This window comes from Bufo gargarizans, chromosome 11 (genome assembly GCF_014858855.1).
Source record: "Bufo gargarizans isolate SCDJY-AF-19 chromosome 11, ASM1485885v1, whole genome shotgun sequence".
In the NCBI taxonomy this organism is placed as follows: Eukaryota; Metazoa; Chordata; class Amphibia; order Anura; family Bufonidae; genus Bufo; species Bufo gargarizans.
The window spans coordinates 68793583-68814335 of NC_058090.1; positions in this window are offsets into that span (position 1 = coordinate 68793583).

Sequence of the window (20753 nt, forward strand, 5' to 3'; positions counted from 1 at the left end):
GGTGTGTGTGAAGTTATTCTGAATGACCCTATGTGCACCTTCAATATTATATACCCTTTTTGGGATAGATTTCAAATAGCTCTGATATAGCAGGAACCACTAAATTATGAAATTGCTAAATTGGGAATTGTACTTCAACCCAGAACAAAAAATGTGCTTTGACGGGCACTAAATAACTTTCCCAGCTACAACAGGACAACGGTAACGAGAGATTTAGAGGGATTTAAATTTGAGGCCTAGTATTTAGGCGCTGGGTGACAGGTATGGGTTTAGTGACAGAATTAGACTTGGAAATACACAGTAGCGGGTGTGTGTGAAGTTATTCTGAATGACCCTATGTGCACCTTCAATATTATATACCCTTTTTGGGATAGATTTCAAATAGCTCTGATATAGCAGAAACCACTAAATTATGAAATTGCTAAATTGGGAATTGTACTTCAACCCAGAACAAAAAATGTGCTTTGACGGACACTAAATATCTTGCCCAGCAACAACAGTACAGCGGTGGGTAACGAGAGATTTAGAGGGAATTAAATTTGAGGCCTAGTATTTAGGCGCTGGGTCACCGGTATGGATTTAGTGACAGAATTAGACTTGGAAATACACAGTAGCGGGTGTGTGTGAAGTTACTCTGAATGACCCTATGTGCACCTTCAATATTATATACCCTTTTTGGGATAGATTTCAAAGAGCTCTGATATAGCAGGAACCACTAAATTATGAAATTGCTAAATTGGGAATTGTATTTCAACCCAGAACAAGAAATGTGCTTGAACGGACACTAAATAACTCGCCCAGCTACAGCACTAGGGACAGATTTAGCTGGATATAAATTTGAGGCCTAGTATTTAGGCGCTGGGTGACAGGTATGGGTTTAGTGACAGAATTAGACTTGGAAATACACAGTAGCGGGTGTGTGTGAAGTTATTCTGAATGACCCTATGTGCACCTTCAATATTATATACCCTTTTAGGGATAGATTTCAAATAGCTCTGATATAGCAGAAACCACTAAATTATGAAATTGCTAAATTGGGAATTGTACTTCAACCCAGAACAAAAAATGTGCTTTGACGGACACTAAATATCTTGCCCAGCAACAACAGTACAGCGGTGGGTAACGAGAGATTTAGAGGGAATTAAATTTGAGGCCTAGTATTTAGGCGCTGGGTCACCGGTATGGATTTAGTGACAGAATTAGACTTGGAAATACACAGTAGCGGGTGTGTGTGAAGTTATTCTGAATGACCCTATGTGCACCTTCAATATTATATACCCTTTTTGGGATAGATTTCAAATAGCTCTGATATAGCAGGAACCACTAAATTATGAAATTGCTAAATTGGGAATTGTACTTCAACCCAGAACAAAAAATGTGCTTTGACGGGCACTAAATAACTTTCCCAGCTACAACAGGACAACGGTAACGAGAGATTTAGAGGGATTTAAATTTGAGGCCTAGTATTTAGGCGCTGGGTGACAGGTATGGGTTTAGTGACAGAATTAGACTTGGAAATACACAGTAGCGGGTGTGTGTGAAGTTATTCTGAATGACCCTATGTGCACCTTCAATATTATATACCCTTTTTGGGATAGATTTCAAATAGCTCTGATATAGCAGAAACCACTAAATTATGAAATTGCTAAATTGGGAATTGTACTTCAACCCAGAACAAAAAATGTGCTTTGACGGACACTAAATATCTTGCCCAGCAACAACAGTACAGCGGTGGGTAACGAGAGATTTAGAGGGAATTAAATTTGAGGCCTAGTATTTAGGCGCTGGGTCACCGGTATGGATTTAGTGACAGAATTAGACTTGGAAATACACAGTAGCGGGTGTGTGTGAAGTTACTCTGAATGACCCTATGTGCACCTTCAATATTATATACCCTTTTTGGGATAGATTTCAAAGAGCTCTGATATAGCAGGAACCACTAAATTATGAAATTGCTAAATTGGGAATTGTATTTCAACCCAGAACAAGAAATGTGCTTGAACGGACACTAAATAACTCGCCCAGCTACAGCACTAGGGACAGATTTAGCTGGATATAAATTTGAGGCCTAGTATTTAGGCGCTGGGTGACAGGTATGGGTTTAGTGACAGAATTAGACTTGGAAATACACAGTAGCGGGTGTGTGTGAAGTTATTCTGAATGACCCTATGTGCACCTTCAATATTATATACCCTTTTAGGGATAGATTTCAAATAGCTCTGATATAGCAGAAACCACTAAATTATGAAATTGCTAAATTGGGAATTGTACTTCAACCCAGAACAAAAAATGTGCTTTGACGGACACTAAATATCTTGCCCAGCAACAACAGTACAGCGGTGGGTAACGAGAGATTTAGAGGGAATTAAATTTGAGGCCTAGTATTTAGGCGCTGGGTCACCGGTATGGATTTAGTGACAGAATTAGACTTGGAAATACACAGTAGCGGGTGTGTGTGAAGTTATTCTGAATGACCCTATGTGCACCTTCAATATTATATACCCTTTTTGGGATAGATTTCAAATAGCTCTGATATAGCAGGAACCACTAAATTATGAAATTGCTAAATTGGGAATTGTACTTCAACCCAGAACAAAAAATGTGCTTTGACGGGCACTAAATAACTTTCCCAGCTACAACAGGACAACGGTAACGAGAGATTTAGAGGGATTTAAATTTGAGGCCTAGTATTTAGGCGCTGGGTGACAGGTATGGGTTTAGTGACAGAATTAGACTTGGAAATACACAGTAGCGGGTGTGTGTGAAGTTATTCTGAATGACCCTATGTGCACCTTCAATATTATATACCCTTTTTGGGATAGATTTCAAATAGCTCTGATATAGCAGAAACCACTAAATTATGAAATTGCTAAATTGGGAATTGTACTTCAACCCAGAACAAAAAATGTGCTTTGACGGACACTAAATATCTTGCCCAGCAACAACAGTACAGCGGTGGGTAACGAGAGATTTAGAGGGAATTAAATTTGAGGCCTAGTATTTAGGCGCTGGGTCACCGGTATGGATTTAGTGACAGAATTAGACTTGGAAATACACAGTAGCGGGTGTGTGTGAAGTTACTCTGAATGACCCTATGTGCACCTTCAATATTATATACCCTTTTTGGGATAGATTTCAAAGAGCTCTGATATAGCAGGAACCACTAAATTATGAAATTGCTAAATTGGGAATTGTATTTCAACCCAGAACAAGAAATGTGCTTGAACGGACACTAAATAACTCGCCCAGCTACAGCACTAGGGACAGATTTAGCTGGATATAAATTTGAGGCCTAGTATTTAGGCGCTGGGTGACCGGTATGGATTTAGTGACAGAATTAGACTGGGATATGGCCAAAAAATGAACAGACTATTGCTGGTTAAATGCACTTGGTGTGACAGCTTCACCCTGATGTAGGCTTTAGCCAAAAAACAACCACACCATTGAGGGTTAAATGCACTTGGTGACAGGCGCAGCTTGCCCCTGATTTTGTATATGGCCAAAAAATGAACAGACTATTGCTGGTTAAATGCACTTGGTGTGACAGCTTCACCCTGATGTAGGCTTTAGCCAAAAAACAACCACACCATTGAGGGTTAAATGCACTTGGTGACAGGCGCAGCTTGCCCCTGATTTTGTATATGGCCAAAAAATGAACAGACTATTGCTGGTTAAATGCACTTGGTGTGACAGCTTCACCCTGATGTAGGCTTTAGCCAAAAAACAACCACACCATTGAGGGTTAAATGCACTTGGTGACAGGCGCAGCTTGCCCCTGATTTTGTATATGGCCAAAAAATGAACAGACTATTGCTGGTTAAATGCACTTGGTGTCACAGCTTCACCCTGATGTAGGCTTTAGCCAAAAAACAACCACACCATTGAGGGTTAAATGCACTTGGTCGCAGCTTGTGCTGGCGCACCACAAGACACAAAATGGCCGCCGATCACCCCAGAAAAATGAGACTGACAAACGGTCTGTGCAGCCTAAAAACAGTGAGCAATTGAGGATCAGCAGCTCAATGATCCACAGCTGCAGATCGATCAGTTAATCAAGTCCTTTGGAGGAGTTAATCTGCCTAATCTCGCCCTACTGTCGCAGCCGCAACCTCTCCCTACGCTAATCAGAGCAGAGTGACGGGCGGCGCTATGTGACTCCAGCTTAAATAGAGGCTGGGTCACATGGTGCTCTGGCCAATCACAGCCATGCCAATAGTAGGCATGGCTGTGATGGCCTCTTGGGGCAAGTAGTATGACGCTTGTTGATTGGCTGCTTTGCAGCCTTTCAAAAAGCGCCAAGAAAGCGTCACAAAAGCGCGAAGAAAGCGACGAACACCGAACCCGAACCCGGACTTTTACGAAAATGTCCGGGTTCGGGTCCGTGTCACGGACACCCCAAAATTCGGTACGAACCCGAACTATACAGTTCGGGTTCGCTCATCCCTAATTACTAAGGAATGCATGATTTAGATAAAACCCACTGACACCAATGACTCCATATACAGTAGCATAATAATTCTGGACTACCAATGATTATTAGCCAGTCACAGCGCAGACACAAGATGACAAGTATATAAGCCCTGTCAAACAGTCAAACAAAATGGAAGGGGAGTGTAATGAGCTCTACGGTGGAGATTTTATGTCATAACTTGTCCCCTGTCGTTTTATCCTGTCCATTTAAGGTGAGCAATCCAGTCAAGGCTAAACCCATACCCAAACTCCTCAAAATTAAAATTGCATCACCAAGAAAGACAAGCCTAGCTTATGCAAATCGAGGATATAGCAGGTGCTGCTAAGATCTGTAAATGATCAAATTTTCAAGCACCTAGCTCCAATCCGTGGCATATGTGATGGGCATAAAAGCAAGATTGTAAAGCAATTTTTTTTAGCCACATGAAACCTAAAAAATTATATCAAGTCATGGGGGATGATTGTGCAAAGCCTCCTGTTTGTCGATGTGCCAGATATCACCAGATTTGCAAATTGAGAGGGACAGAATCCTTGAACTGAAAGACCTTAGTTTATCACCTAGGCCAAGATGTCAGCGCTGTTCAATATTCCGTGTCCCTGTGGTTGGGAGAACAACAACCTACTAGAATAACAGCAAGAGGTGCAAAGAGACAAACCTCTGCACAGACAGATTGTCCGATTAGAAGAATGGCGTATAGTTATGCATTCTGTACTGCAAGTTAAATTAAATAGCACATCCGCAGCCTAGGAAGCCAAACAGTGTCTACACAAACCATCAGAAAGTGTTAGGGTGGGATCACATCACGTTTTATGCCTCCATTTGACATATAAGTTAGAAAAAAGGGATACAAGAACATAGCACTAGTGTTGAGCGAGAATATTCGAAAAGCACATTTTTATCGTGAATATCGGCACTTCGAGAATTCGCGAATATTTATATATATATTCGTCATTACGAATATATAGCACTATATATATATATATATATATATATATGTATGTATATATATATATATATATATATATATATATATATTTTTTTATTTTTTTAACACCGTACATATCAGGTGATTATCCCTCCCTTCTTGTAGCTTGTGGCCAATGAGAAGGCTTTGTCACAGCTTAGCAACATCCCTATCAACCAATAGAAAAGTTGCCTACCCCTTTCTATATAAGAACCTCCCCAGCAGCTATTTTCTAAAGTTTATTGCAGTTATGAAAAAGACAGCAGTGTCATTGCTGTGCTCTGTGCTTTGTGTTATTACATTAGACAGTTAACAGATATATATATATATATATATATATATATATATATATATATACAGTACAGACCAAAAGTTTGGACACACCTTCTCATTCAAAGAGTTTTCTTTATTTTCATGACTATGAAAATTGTAGATTCACACTGAAGGCATCAAAACTATGAATTAACACATGTGGAATTATATACATAACAAAAAAGTGTGAAACAATTGAAAATATGTCATATTCTAGGTTCTTCAAAGTAGCCACCTTTTGCTTTGATTACTGCTTTGCACACTCTTGGCATTCTCTTGATGAGCTTCAAAAGGTAGTCACCTGAAATGGTCTTCCAACAGTCTTGAAGGAGTTCCCAGAGATGCTTAGCACTTGTTGGCCCTTTTGCCTTCACTCTGCGGTCCAGCTCACCCCAAACCATCTCGATTGGGTTCAGGTCCGGTGACTGTGGAGGCCAGGTCATCTGGCGCAGCAACCCCATCACTCTCCTTCATGGGCAAATAGCCCTTACACAGCCTGGAGGTGTGTTTGGGGTCATTGTCCTGTTGAAAAATAAATGATGGTCCAACTAAACGCAAACCGGATGGAATAGCATGCCGCTGCAAGATGCTGTGGTAGCCATGCTGGTTCAGTATGCCTTCAATTTTGAATAAATCCCCAACAGTGTCACCAGCAAAGCACCCCCACACCATCACACCTCCTCCTCCATGCTTCACGGTGGGAACCAGGCATGTAGAGTCCATCCGTTCACCTTTCTGCGTCGCACAAAGACACGGTGGTTGGAACCAAAGATCTCAAATTTGGACTCATCAGACCAAAGCACAGATTTCCACTGGTCTAATGTCCATTCCTTGTGTTCTTTAGCCCAAACAAGTCTCTTCTGCTTGTTGCCTGTCCTTAGCAGTGGTTTCCTAGCAGATATTATACCATGAAGGCCTGATTCAAACAGTCTCCTCTTAACAGTTGTTTTAGAGATGTGTCTGCTGCTAGAACTCTGTGTGGCATTGACCTGGTCTCTAATCTGAGCTGCTGTTAACCTGCGATTTCTGAGGCTGGTGACTCGGATGAACTTATCCTCCGCAGCAGAGGTGACTCTTGGTCTTCCTTTCCTGGGGCGGTCCGCATGTGAGCCAGTTTCTTTGTAGAGCTTGATGGTTTTTGTGACTGCACTTGGGGACACTTTCAAAGTTTTCGGACTGACTGACCTTAAAGGGGTTCTTCACTTTCATTTAACTGATGATCTATCCTCTGGATAGATCATCAGCTTCTGATCGGCCGGGGTCCGACACCCAGGACCCCCACCGATCAGCTGTTTGAGAAGGCAGCGGCGCTCCAGCAGCGCCGCGGCGTTCTCACTGTTTACCGCCGGGCCGCCCGCCCACTGACGTCACGACTTGTATCAACTAGAGTGGGCGTGGCTAAGCTCCATTCAAGTGAACAGAGCTTAGCCGCGCCCACTCTAGTTGATACAAGTCGTGACGTCAGTGGGCGGGCGGCCCGGCGGTAAACAGTGAGAAGGCAGCGGCGCTGCTGGAGCACCGCTGCCTTCTCAAACAGCTGATCGGCGGGGGTCCCGGGTGTCGGACCCCGGCCGATCAGAAGCTGATGATCTATCCAGAGGATAGATCATCAGTTAAATGAAAGTGAAGAACCCCTTTAATTTCTTAAAGTAATGATGGCCACTCGTTTTTCTTTACTTAGCTGCTTTTTTCTTGCCCTAATACACATTCTAACAGTCTATTCAGTAGGACTATCAGCTGTGTATCCACCTGACTTCTCCACAACGCAACTGATGGTCCCAACCCCATTTATAAGGCATGAAAATCACACTTATTAAACCTGACAGGGCACACCTGTGAAGTGAAAACCATTTCAGGTGACTACCTCTTGAAGCTCATCAAGAGAATGCCAAGAGTGTGCAAAGCAGTAATCAAAGCAAAAGGTGGCTACTTTGAAGAACCTAGAATATGACATATTTTCAGTTGTTTCACACTTTTTTGTTATGTATATAATTCCACATGTGTTAATTCATAGTTTTGATGGCTTCAGTGTGAATCTACAATTTTCATAGTCATAAAAATAAAGAAAACTCGTAGAGATAGTGTAGGTTAGATTGATCTATAGTGTAGCATAAGTGACCCACGCCTGTATTTCGCGTGCATTACGCAAATATTAAATTGCCGATTTTAGCAATCAAGAATATAATTTTGAATTTGCGAATATATGATGAATATTCTACAAAATATTAGCGAAATATCGCAAATTTTTATATTTCCTCTGCCGCTAATCACTACACAGCACAGCATGTTTTTGTATTCTATCCTGCAGAGTCCAGTAAAAAAAAGTATACTTTTATTTATTTATACATTTATTTAACTCTATGGTGAATCGATGCCATAGTATGGCATCAGTCTGAGACATCTGTTTAACGTATACATTTTTTATATATGTTAAACGGATGGGAAAACGTGATGTGAACCCAACCATTAGTATGGCATTGAGCTTCAAGCCAGACATCTAGCAACTGGTGTTCTACTCCCTTATGCTACTGCTATAAAAGGCTATTATGGTGCACAGGTCTGTCCTCTTGAGCGATGAGTCACGCTTTTGTCTCGGACGCCAGATAGCCAGAGATTAGTCTGGAGACCACCAGGAGTCACACCAGTCCTACTCATGGGATTTTGGTGCGGGTTGGTATAATATACAGTAGCCGCACCCCTCTAGCTACACTAACAGCTTGGCATTACATTTATTTGGTTCTGGAACCCGTCATATGACTATTTCTCCAAAATGTCTCTGGAGCTGTTTTTCAACAGGACAACACCTGGCCACATGTTGCTCATGCTACTGTGAACATTCTGCATTGCCTTAGCATTCTACCATGGTCTGCAGCATCTCTGGACTTGTCTCCCATCGAATACAACTGGGATGTGGAGGATGAATAAACAGCGGCATGCGTGGCATCCGTATGTCTTCCATATCCGTTCAGTTTTGCGGAACCATGTATTGAAAATGTTATGCCCAGCCCAATTTTTCTATGTAATTACTGTATACTGTATATGGCATACGTAAAAAACGGAACTTAAAAACGGAAAGGAAACGGAAACACAACGGAAACAAAAAAATGGAACAACGGATCCGTGAAAAGCGGACCGCAATAAACTATAAAAGCCATACGTTCGTGTGAACTAGGCCTTAGGACGAGCCTTCTTGTCCTAGGTCGGCAACCTGTTAAAGGTGTTTTCTGGGATTGCCAAGGTTGTAAACAAATATATTCATGTTATTTCATACCACATGTTCATCTTCTCCATGCTTTTTATTTTTTTATTTTGAACTCTACTGATCGGTTTTCATAACATAAACAAATCATATACGTAGCATTTCGTGTTGCTGTCTCCAACCAAACCCATTATGCACTTTTCTTTTCTCTGTCACAGCTTCTAATGTAGTATGTTTCCTATCTCAATCCAATGCTGGATTCACAACTACAGCTCCTTTGGAAAATGAAAGGTGGAATCTGACTGGTTGCTATGGGTAACTAAGCCAGTTCTAACTTACACCAGTTTGATAAATGACCCTGTGTCTGTCATTATACTATCAGAGCTGAGCATAAAGGAGCTGACACTCCCTTTAACCGCCTCCGGACCGCCTAACGCAGATGTGCGGTCCGGAGGCGGCAGCGCTGCGCACAGTCACGCATATACGCGTCATCTCGCAAGACGCGAGATGACGCGAATATGCGCGCGCGCATGCGCAGTTCGCGCCGGCATTTCGTAGAGGGGGGTCGGGTCACCAGCCTGTCAGCCAATGATCGCGGCTGGCAGGCTGGCGATTTTTAAAAAAACCAATCAAAGGCCAGATATCAGATCATATTAGTAAATATGATCTGATATATGGCTGCTGTGCTCCTCTGCTGGTTCTTTTCGTCGGTTGGATCCAGCAGAAGAGCAGGCTTCACAGTGAGTACACCAAACAGCACACTTTAGCCCCAGATCACCCCCCTGAACCCCAATTAACCCTTTGATCACCCCTTTGTCAATCACTAGTGAAAGGAAAAAAGTGATCAGTGTAAACTGTCACTTTTTTTTTTCACTGGTATTGACCGTTAGGTTTTAGGTATAGTTTAGGCCCCTTGGTTAGGTAGTTAGCGATCAGTTAGCGCCCAGCCCACCGCACCGCAGTACGTTATTCGCTGATTAGCGTATCGCTAATCAGCATTTGTACTTTTTTTTTTTTTGGGTAGTCTCAGGGAATACCCCTAAATTTAGTTGCCCACATGTCTAACAGGGGGTATTCTTCTGAAGAGGCCTACAGGCTTCTGACCCAGTCGGATGAGGAGTGGGAACCCTCATCTGATGAATCCAGCGGGTCAGAATACGAACCTGTAGAAAGCAGTGGCTCTCTGACCCAAAGTTCGGACGAGGAGGCTGAGGTCCCTGATACCACCAGGCGTACCCGGCCCCGTGTCGCTAGACCATAGGTTGCGCAGGATCCGCTTCAAGAGCAGCAGAGAGGGGCTGGTGCTATCGGGTTTACGTGGTGAGGCATACACCAGCAGCCCAGCCCTCCCTGGACCTAGTACCAGCACTGCCGTACAACCTGGTGAAGTAGCGAGCACCAGAAGGGCAGTTGAAGCTGGTACGGTGGCACGTGCAGTAGTGACCCCGTCGCAGCCACCGCAAAGACGTGCCCGTAGAGCCCCTAGAATCCCAGAGGTGCTGGCAAACCCTGATTGGCAGTCCCCAACTTCAGCCGCACCCGTAGTTTTCCCTTTCACTGCCCAGTCTGGAGTTCGGGTTGAGACAGCTCAGATCGGTTCGGCCCTGGGATTTTTTGAGCTGTTCTTGACTGCGGAGCTTTTAGACATAGTTGTGGCCGAAACAAACAGATATGCCACACAATTTATCACCGCTAACCCGGGAAGCTTTTATGCCCAGCCTTTCCGGTGGAAACCAGTCCAAGTTTCCGAAATTAAAACTTTTCTGGGCCTCCTCATCAACATGGGCCTGACAAAAAACATGAATTGCGGTCATATTGGTCCACGAACCCGATTCATCACATGCCCATGTTCTCTGCTGCTATGTCCAGGGCACGTTTTGAGGCCATCCTGCGTTTCCTGCACTTTAGTGACAACACCGCCTCCCGTCCCAGAGGCCACCCTGCTATTGACCGGCTCCACAAAATTCGGCCCCTCATAGACCATTTCAACCAGAAATTTGCAGATATATAGGGAGGGGTGGACTTCAATGACCAGATGTTGTCTCCGTATTTAGTTTCCCGCAGAACCAGACGCTGGTATAAGAAGGTGTCTGTATATTTAATTCAATTGGCTCTGTACAATAGTTTTGTTCTCTACAGTAAGGCTGGGAGAACTGGATCCTTCCTCAAATTTCAGGAAGAGATCATCGAGAACCTCCTGTACCCAGGAGGTTCCGTGGCCCCATCCACCAGTGTAGTTAGCCGTCTACACGAGCGACATTTCCCCAATGTCGTTCCTGGTACCTCAACCCAACCGTCACCCGAAAAAGATGTCGTGTCTGTAGCAGGAGTGGAATAAGGCGTGACACCCGCTATTTCTGTCCTGACTGTCCTGACCACCCTGCCCTATGCTTTGGAGAGTGTTTCCGGAAGTACCACTCACAGGTACACTATTAGCATAGGGATCATCTCACCAGGATAGGCACACAGGGCTATTAGGGCCCATTCACTCACTGCTGCTGCAAACGTCTCCTTTCACATGGGACAAAGTGCATAACGCACTTCGCCACATCTTTGGGCGATTTGCGCTTTGCACATTGACCCATGGGGAAGGAGAGGTTTGTTCTATAAAGGTAAAAAAAACAAAAAAAAACACCAGTAAGCAAAAAGGTTAATGTTCAGTTAAAAAGTTAAAGTTACATGTTCTGTTGCAAAGTTAATAAAATTATTGCGTTGCGGCCTGGTTTTTTCTTTTTGTCTTTTTACCTTCCAGGTGGACCAACCGATCGACCAGCTGCAGCACCGATGTGCATTCTGACAGAAGTATTGCGCTGCTGTCAGAATACACGCAAGTCGGTGTATGCGGCGCTGCAAGACGGGATTTTCTCCTTTGCAGTAACAGATATGTTTGCCGAGGCATACGAGCTGAGGAGGAGGCGGCGTTCCTATGCTTTGGCAAACACTTTGTATATATATATATATATAAAAAAAAATAAAAAATCCCGGCAATGATTTATTCATCCACATCGATTGATGTGAATGGAGAAATCTGGTTTGCCAGGGCATACGAGCTAAGTGGGTATGGATGTAGGGCGGAGCTCCTATGTCCTGGCAGACGCCTTTCCCCTCCATCTTTTTTTTTTGGCAGAGATTTTTTCATCCACATTGATCGATGCGAATGAAGAAATCTGTGCTGTTCATTTTTTTCTTTCAGCCCAGAGGCTGAACGGAAAAAAAAATCTCATTACCTGTATGCTCAATATAAGGAGAATAGCAGAAACTCCTAATGCTGGCCATACATGTAATGATTGCGGAGACCCTCAAATGCCAGGGCAGTACAAACACCCCACAACTGACCCCATTTTGGAAAGAAGACACTCCAAGGTATTTGCTGAGGGGCATATTGAGTCCATGAAAGATTAAAATTTTTGTCCTAAGTTAGCAGAAAGTGAGACTTTGTGAGAAAAAACAAAAAAAAAAATCAATTTCCGCTAACTTATGCGAAAAAAAAAAATTTCTATGAACTTGCCAGGCCCCTCATTGGATACCTTGGGGTGTCTTCTTTCCAAAGTGGGGTCACATGTGGGGTATTTATACTGCCCTGGCTTTTTAGGGGCCCTAAAGTGTGAGAAGAAGTCTGGGATCCAAATGTCTAAAAATGCCCTCCTAAAAGGAATTTGGGCACCTTTGCGCATCTAGGCTGCAAAAAAGTGTGACACATCTGGTATCGCCGTACTCAGGAGAAGTTGGGGAATGTGTTTTGGGGTGTCATTTTACATATACCCATGCTGGGTGAGAAAAATATCTTGGTCAAATGCCAACTTTGTATAAAAAAATGGGAAAAGTTGTCTTTTGCCAAAATATTTCTCTCACCCAGCATGGGTATATGTAAAATGACACCCCAAAACACATTCCCCAACTTCTCCTGAGTACGGCGATACCAGATGTGTGACACTTTTTTGATGCCAAGGTGGGCAAAGGGGCACATATTCCAAAGTGCACCTTTCGGATTTCACCGGTCATTTTTTACAGATTTTGATTGCAAAGTACTTCTCACACATATGGGCCCCTAAATTGCCAGGGCAGTATAACTACGCCACAAGTGACCCCATTTTGGAAAGAAGACACCCCAAGGTATTCCGTGAGGGGCATGGCGAGTTCCTAGAATTTTTTATTTTTTGTCGCAAGTTAGTGGAATATGAGACTTTGTAAGGAAAAAAGAGAAAAAAAAAAATCATCATTTTCCGCTAACTTGTGACAAAAAAAATAAAATTCTAGGAACTCGCCATGCCCCTCACGGAATACCTTGGGGTGTATTCTTTCCAAAATGGGGTCACTTGTGGCGTAGTTATACTGCCCTGGCAATTTAGGGGCCCAAATGTGTGAGAAGTACCTTGCAATCAAAATGTGTAAAAAATGGCCTGCAAAATCTGAAAGGTGCACTTTGGAATATGTGCCCCTTTGCCCACCTTGGCAGCAAAAAAGTGTGACACATCTGGTATCGCCGTACTCAGGAGAAGTTGGGGAATGTGTTTTGGGGTGTCATTTTACATATACCCATGCTGGGTGAGAAAAATATCTTGGTCAAATGCCAACTTTGTATAAAAAAATGGGAAAAGTTGTCTTTTGCCAAAATATTTCTCTCACCCAGCATGGGTATATGTAAAATGACACCCCAAAACACATTCCCCAACTTCTCCTGAGTACGGCGATACCAGATGTGTGACACTTTTTTGATGCCAAGGTGGGCAAAGGGGCACATATTCCAAAGTGCACCTTTCGGATTTCACCGGTCATTTTTTACAGATTTTGATTGCAAAGTACTTCTCACACATATGGGCCCCTAAATTGCCAGGGCAGTATAACTACGCCACAAGTGACCCCATTTTGGAAAGAAGACACCCCAAGGTATTCCGTGAGGGGCATGGCGAGTTCCTAGAATTTTTTATTTTTTGTCGCAAGTTAGTGGAATATGAGACTTTGTAAGGAAAAAAGAGAAAAAAAAAAAATCATCATTTTCCGCTAACTTGTGACAAAAAAAATAAAATTCTAGGAACTCGCCATGCCCCTCACGGAATACCTTGGGGTGTATTCTTTCCAAAATGGGGTCACTTGTGGCGTAGTTATACTGCCCTGGCAATTTAGGGGCCCAAATGTGTGAGAAGTACCTTGCAATCAAAATGTGTAAAAAATGGCCTGCAAAATCTGAAAGGTGCACTTTGGAATATGTGCCCCTTTGCCCACCTTGGCAGCAAAAAAGTGTGACACATCTGGTATCGCCGTACTCAGGAGAAGTTGGGAAATGTGTTTTGGGGTGTCATTTTACATATACCCATGCTGGATGAGAGAAATATCTTGGCAAAAGACAACTTTTCCCATTTTTTTATACAAAGTTGGCATTTGACTAAGATATTTTTCTCACCCAGCATGGGTATATGTAAAATGACACCCCAAAACACATTCCCCAACTTCTCCTGAGTACGGCGATACCAGATGTGTCACACTATTTTGCTGCCAAGGTGGGCAAAGGGGCACATATTCCAAAGTGCACCTTTTGGATTTCACCGGTCATTTTTTACACATTTTGATTGCAAAGTTCTTCTCACACATTTGGGCCCCTAAATTGCCTGGGCAGTATAACTACCCCACAAGTGACCCCATTTTGGAAAGAAGACACCCCAAGGTATTCTGCGAGGGGCATGGTGAGTTCCTAGAATTTTTTATTTTTTGTCGCAAGTTAGTGGAATATGAGACTTTGTAAGGAAAAAAATAAAAAATAAATCATCATCATTTTCCGCTAACTTGTGACAAAAAATAAAAAGTTCTATGAACTCACTATGCCCATCAGCGAATACCTTAAGGTGTCTACTTTCCGAAATGGGGTCATTTGTGGGGGTTTTCTACTGTTTGGGCATTGTAGAACCTCAGGAATCATGACAGGTGCTCAGAAAATCAGAGCTGTTTCAAAAAGCGGAAATTCACATTTTTGTACCATAGTTTGTAAATGCTATAACTTTTACCCAAACCATTTTTTTTTTTGCCCAAACATTTTTTTTTTATCAAAGACATGTAGAACAATAAATTTGGCGAAAAATTTATATATGGATGTCGATTTTTTTGCAAAATTTTACAGCTGAAAGTGAAAAATGTCATTTTTTTGCAAAAAAATCGTTACATTTTGATTAATAACAAAAAAAGTAAAAATGTCAGCAGCAATAAAATACCACCAAATGAAATCTCTATTAGTGAGAAGAAAAGGAGGTAAAATTCATTTGGGTGGTAAGTTGCATGACCGAGCGATAAACGGTGAAAGGAGTGTAGTGCCGAAGTGTAAAAAGTGCTCTGGTCATGAAGGGGGTTTCACCTAGTGGGGCTGAAGTGGTTAAAGGGGTTGTCTCACTTCAGCAAATAGCATTTTATTATGTAGATGAAGTTAGTACAAGACACTTACTAATGAATTGTGTTTGTCCATATTGCCTCCTTTGCTGGCTGGATTAATTTTTCCATCACATTATATACTCCTCCTCATTTCCATGGTTACGACCACACTGCAATCCATAAGTGGTGGTCGTGCTTGCACACTATAGGAAGAAGCATCAGCCTATGTGCGCTCCCACGGTCCCAGTCACCAGAGAGGCCAGCATCTTTTTCTATAGTGTGCAAGCACTACCACCACTGATGGATTGCAGGGTGGTCTGTAACCATGGAAACAAGCTGTTTATAATATGATGGAAAAATGAATCCAGCCAGTAAGGGAGGCAATATGTACAATCACAATACATTAGTAAGAACCTTGTATTAACTTTCTCTAAATGACAAATGCCACTTGCTGAAGCAAGACACCCCCTTTAAGCTCTGTCTAATTGTCAGTTTTCTGTGAATTCAGTTCCACAGTAGCAGCTATGTATCTTCCATCCAGAGTACTAATAAAGAAGATGAGGTTGTGCTTCCCTATAGCACCATCATAGGCAGCAGCATGGAGGAATTACTATATGCAGCAGTACTGATTTTGTAGTTGTTAATCCAGCATTGGATTGAGAGAGAAAACATACTACATTAGAAGCTGCAGCATTTCTGTGTGTCTCTCTCTTTCTCTTTTCATATTTCAAATGCTTCTATAGGCCCCAATAACCTGATACACCAGACTTACACTGCAGTGTGAATGAACCCTAAGGCCCCTTTCACACGGGCGAGTATTCCGCGCGGGTGCGATGCGTGAGTTGAATGCATTGCACCCGCACTGAATCCGGACCCATTCATTTCTATGGGGCTGTTCACATGAGAGGTGATTTTCACGCATCACTTGTGCGTTGCATGAAAATCGCAGAAAGCTCTATTTTGTGCGTTTTTCACGCAAAGCAGGCCCCATAGAAGTGAATGGGGCTGCGTGAAAATTGCAAGCATCCGCAAGCAAGTGCGGATGTGGTGCGATTTTCACTCACGGTTGCTAGGAGACAATCGGGATGGAGAACCGATCATTATTATTTTCCATTATAACATGGTTATAAGGGAAAATAATAGCATTCTGAATACAGAAAGCATAGTACAATAGCGCTGGAGGGGTTAAAAAAAAGGAAAGAAATAATTTAACTCACTTTAATCCACTTAATCGCGCAGCCCGGCTTCTCTTCTGTCTTCTTATTTGTGTGTGCAGGAACAGGACCTGTGGTGACGTCACTCCGATCATCACATGATCCATCACCATGGTAAAAGATCATGTGATGGATCATGTGATGACTGGAGTGACGTCACCACAGGTCCTTTTCCTGCACACAGCAAATAAGAAGACAGAAGAGAAGCCGGGCTGCGCGATCAAGTGGATTAAGGTGAGTTAAATTATTATTATTTTTTTTAACCCCTCCAGCCCTATTGTACTATGCATTCTATATTCAGAATGCTATTATTTCCCCTTATAACCATGTTATAAGGGAAAATAATACAATCTACAGAACACCGATCCCAAGCCCGAACTTCTGTGAAGAAGTTTGGGTACCAAACATGCCGATTTTTCTCACGCACGTGCAAAACGTATTACAATGTTTTGCACTCGCGCGGAAAAATCACGCATGTTCCTGCAACGCACCGGCACTTTTTTCCTGCAACGCCCGTGTGAAAGAAGCCTAAGGCCTCGTCCACATTTCTGTGTCAGTGACACATTCGTGAAAAAAAGAGTACGTGTTTCATTCATGAAGATGTCCGTGTCTCCATTTTTACCATCCATGTGTCATCCGTAATACATGAAGTTGCTCAGCTGAAAATTAATTTCCAAACACAATCTCCTATTAGTTTTTAGGGAAAAACGGACGCACCACAGATGTCATCCGTAGTGTGTCCGTGATTTTCACTGACCCATATGGGCATGCTTGGTCCGCATCACGAATCAAAGTATTGCATGTCTCCATGATTTATGATACTGAAATGTGAACAGACAAATTTGAATCAATTGGTACGTGTTCTGTACGTAGAAAATGAGGACAGCATAAGTTAGTGAAAAATGGAAGTGTGGACGAGGCGTAACTAATTAGATTGATGGTACTGCATGCCTTGTGTGGGCAATATTAGCAACAAACAATACAACGCAGTAACAAAGGACAAGCACTTGTTCTGTATAGCTGGATGGTTGTCCAAATAATTTCCTCTGGTGCAAAGGAACCAAAGGCCAACTCTGCTCTTTTAGCCGAAAATGAACTTATAAGGTTATGTTAATGAGCCCCCTCAAGTGCCCAGGGCGGTCTCTCAATCCTCGGAGCCCCAGGCAGCACCACCTCAACGGCTCATAACCCCGCCCTCTGTGCGCCTCTGCCCGCCCGTTTACTCCCCTCCCCTGTCTTTTTCCACTGCGGCTGTGCGGTCCAAATCGTAGCGGGCGCATGCGCAGTAGGTATTGCGATGCCCTGCCAGGAGCGGGCATTGCATTACGCATGCGCCTGCTACGATTTGGACCGCACAGCCGCAGTGGAAAAGGACAGGGGAGGGGAGTAAACGGGCGGGCAGAGGCGCACGGAGGGCGGGGTTATGAGCCGTTGAGGTGGTGCTGCCTGGGGCTCCGAGGACATGTTCCACTCTGGGACTTCAACGGATATGTACAGTACATGGTGTGGGGTCCACTTCTTTTGTGGCTTCGTTGAATGAATCTGCATCCGACCAGCAAAAAATGCGGATCAGATACGGACAAAAAACGCGGTCGTGTGCATGAGCTGAAACACAGAAAAAAAGTGCACTACTGGGCAGTACTTCCATACAAAGGAAATGGGTGATACAAGCAGACATGAGGTTGTGCGCAGGAAAAATACTCTGTGCCCAGAGAAATATCCCTCGGGGCAGCAATCGTACCTGTTTGTAAAAGGGTCTATAACTAGAGATGCGAACCTGAATGGAATAACCCAGAGTGAACATGAATGGTCCCAGCTACGGTTGTTTCGTCCTACAAAGATGCAGATCCTTCTTGTGATGGAGGGGTTAACTGCAAAAGATGTATCTGGAGTCTGAAGGGAATGGAGATTTCACCTGGTTTACAGCGTCCTCTATCATTTTCTGCTTTTAGCTCTATCTCTGTTGAAATGGGCACTGCTGCCCTAACATTGCCGGCACTTAATGATAAGTGTTTGGATCGCCTTCGAGACAGGGAAGGCTGGCGTTTTGGAGATGTAGTGCTCTGTTTTATAGACCCATTTAATATCCAGCTTCCTGGTATATAAATGCTCACAGGAAAAAGGCGAGTTTTCTCGGGCACAGTGTCAGCGCTGCCCTATTGACTCGCGCTGACACTGTGATGGGAAATATTTGTTTTTCCATATTAACACAACTGTAAGTCTTACAGACTGCAATAACTATATCCAGTACTCCACCGCACTGGCGCTATATGGAAATATCAGTATGTCAGGGGCATCTTACATTGCACCCCCTTTATTTAGTCTTATTTTTACAAAAGTGCTCCAATCAGTGGGGGATCAGTTCTTCAGATTATGTCAGGCCTGCTAGTGGAACCTCACTAATCCATTTTTGCGGTTTTGCGGCTAATCTAATTTTCCCTGAAATTTGGATCGCTCAACACTAATCCCAACCACCCATTAACATGAACTCTAAGGCCCCTTTCACACGGGCGAGATTTCTGATTCCGGACTCATTCACTTCTATGGGTCACTTCTATGGGCACATTAACAGTGAATTTTGCGCATCACTTGTGTGTTGCTTGATAATCGCAGCATGTTCCGATTTTCATGCACGGTTGCTAGAAGACGATTGGGATGGGGACCCGATCTTTATTATTTTCCCTTATAACATGGTTATAATAATTTTTTTTTTCGAATATCGGCACTTCGCTAATTCGCGAATATTTCGAATATAGTGATATAAATTCGATATTTCGAATATTCATTTTTTTTTTTTTTTATTGTTATATTTTTTTCTTTCCCACTTCCCTAAAGTTGTTCTTACCTGTCCTTTGGATTCATGGCTTCCTGGCTTCTCCAGTCAGTGCCCGTTGCCGCTTCTGCCGACTTCCGTGCTCATGGAGCGTCCCCATCACCATGGGAACGTCTCCATATACTAGAATGTGCTGTCGGATTTGAGAATTACGTTGAAATCGCAATTCAATTAATTCAAGTTATAATAATCGCATTGCGATTTCAACTTGGACCTGGCACCTGTTCGCTCATCACTAGTCATCACATGGTCTGTCACATGATCCATTACCATGGTAAAAAAAAGATCATGTGACGGACCATGTGATGAGTGCAGTGACGTCACCACAGGTCCTTTTCCTGTGCACAGCAAAAATTAAGACAGAAGAAAAGCCGGGCTGCGCGAACAAGTGGATTAAGGTGAGTTACATTTTATTTTTTATTTTTTTAACCCCTCCAGCTCTATTGTACTAAGCATTCTGTATTAAGAATGCTATTATTTTCCCTTATAACCATGTTATATGGGAAAATCATAAAATCTACACAACAACTAACCCAAACCCGAACTTCTGTGAAGAAGTCCGGGTTCAGGTTTGGGTATCAAACATGACGATTTTTCTCACGCGTGTGCAAAACGCAATACAATGTTTTGCACTCGCGCGGAAAAATCACACATTTTCCCGCAACGCACACGCATCTTATCCAGGCCAAAAACATGGCGCCCGTGTGAAAGAGGCCTAAGAACATCTAGGCATGCGACCCTATTTCAATGGGGAGAGGGTAAAACTTCTTCCACTGCAGGCTTATTATTTATATGGGAAGAAAGGATCGGCCATGTTGAAATACTTATTTTTCCTGCTGTCTGTCTATTCCCCTACCCATGAGCATAACTATAGCCATAGCACTTGTTAGGGGACCCAGAGGTTGAAGGGCCCAATCAGGTGCAAGAACGGTGTACCTTTTAGTGGGAAAGGACAATATGGTGGTGTTTTGCTATATTCTGGGTTCTCTGATATATAGCGCCATTATACATGGCGTTAATTATTGCTTCTTATTACTGTTTTAATTTTTTCACACTAGGTGGTGGCGACCCCCATCTTATTTTGCTATGGAGCCCTATAAATTATAATTGCGTCTTTGCGCCTAGATTATGCCCCTGAGCCTACCCATTAGATTATCTGCTGATTGATTAATCCACAGAATTTTGCACAATGTAGTCATTCTTACCTTCCCATGACAAACTGTAAAGAGGCAGGGCTTATATTGATTGCCATTAATAGGGCATTGAAAGGGAATCGGGCGCCAGGAAATTCGTTGTTAAACCTTTATTCGAGAGAAAAAGTACTTTTAATCCAATATACAAATGAGCAGTTAAGTGCACCAAGGTTGGGCACCCTTGCGTCTCTTGATTCCTCTGTAAGCCCC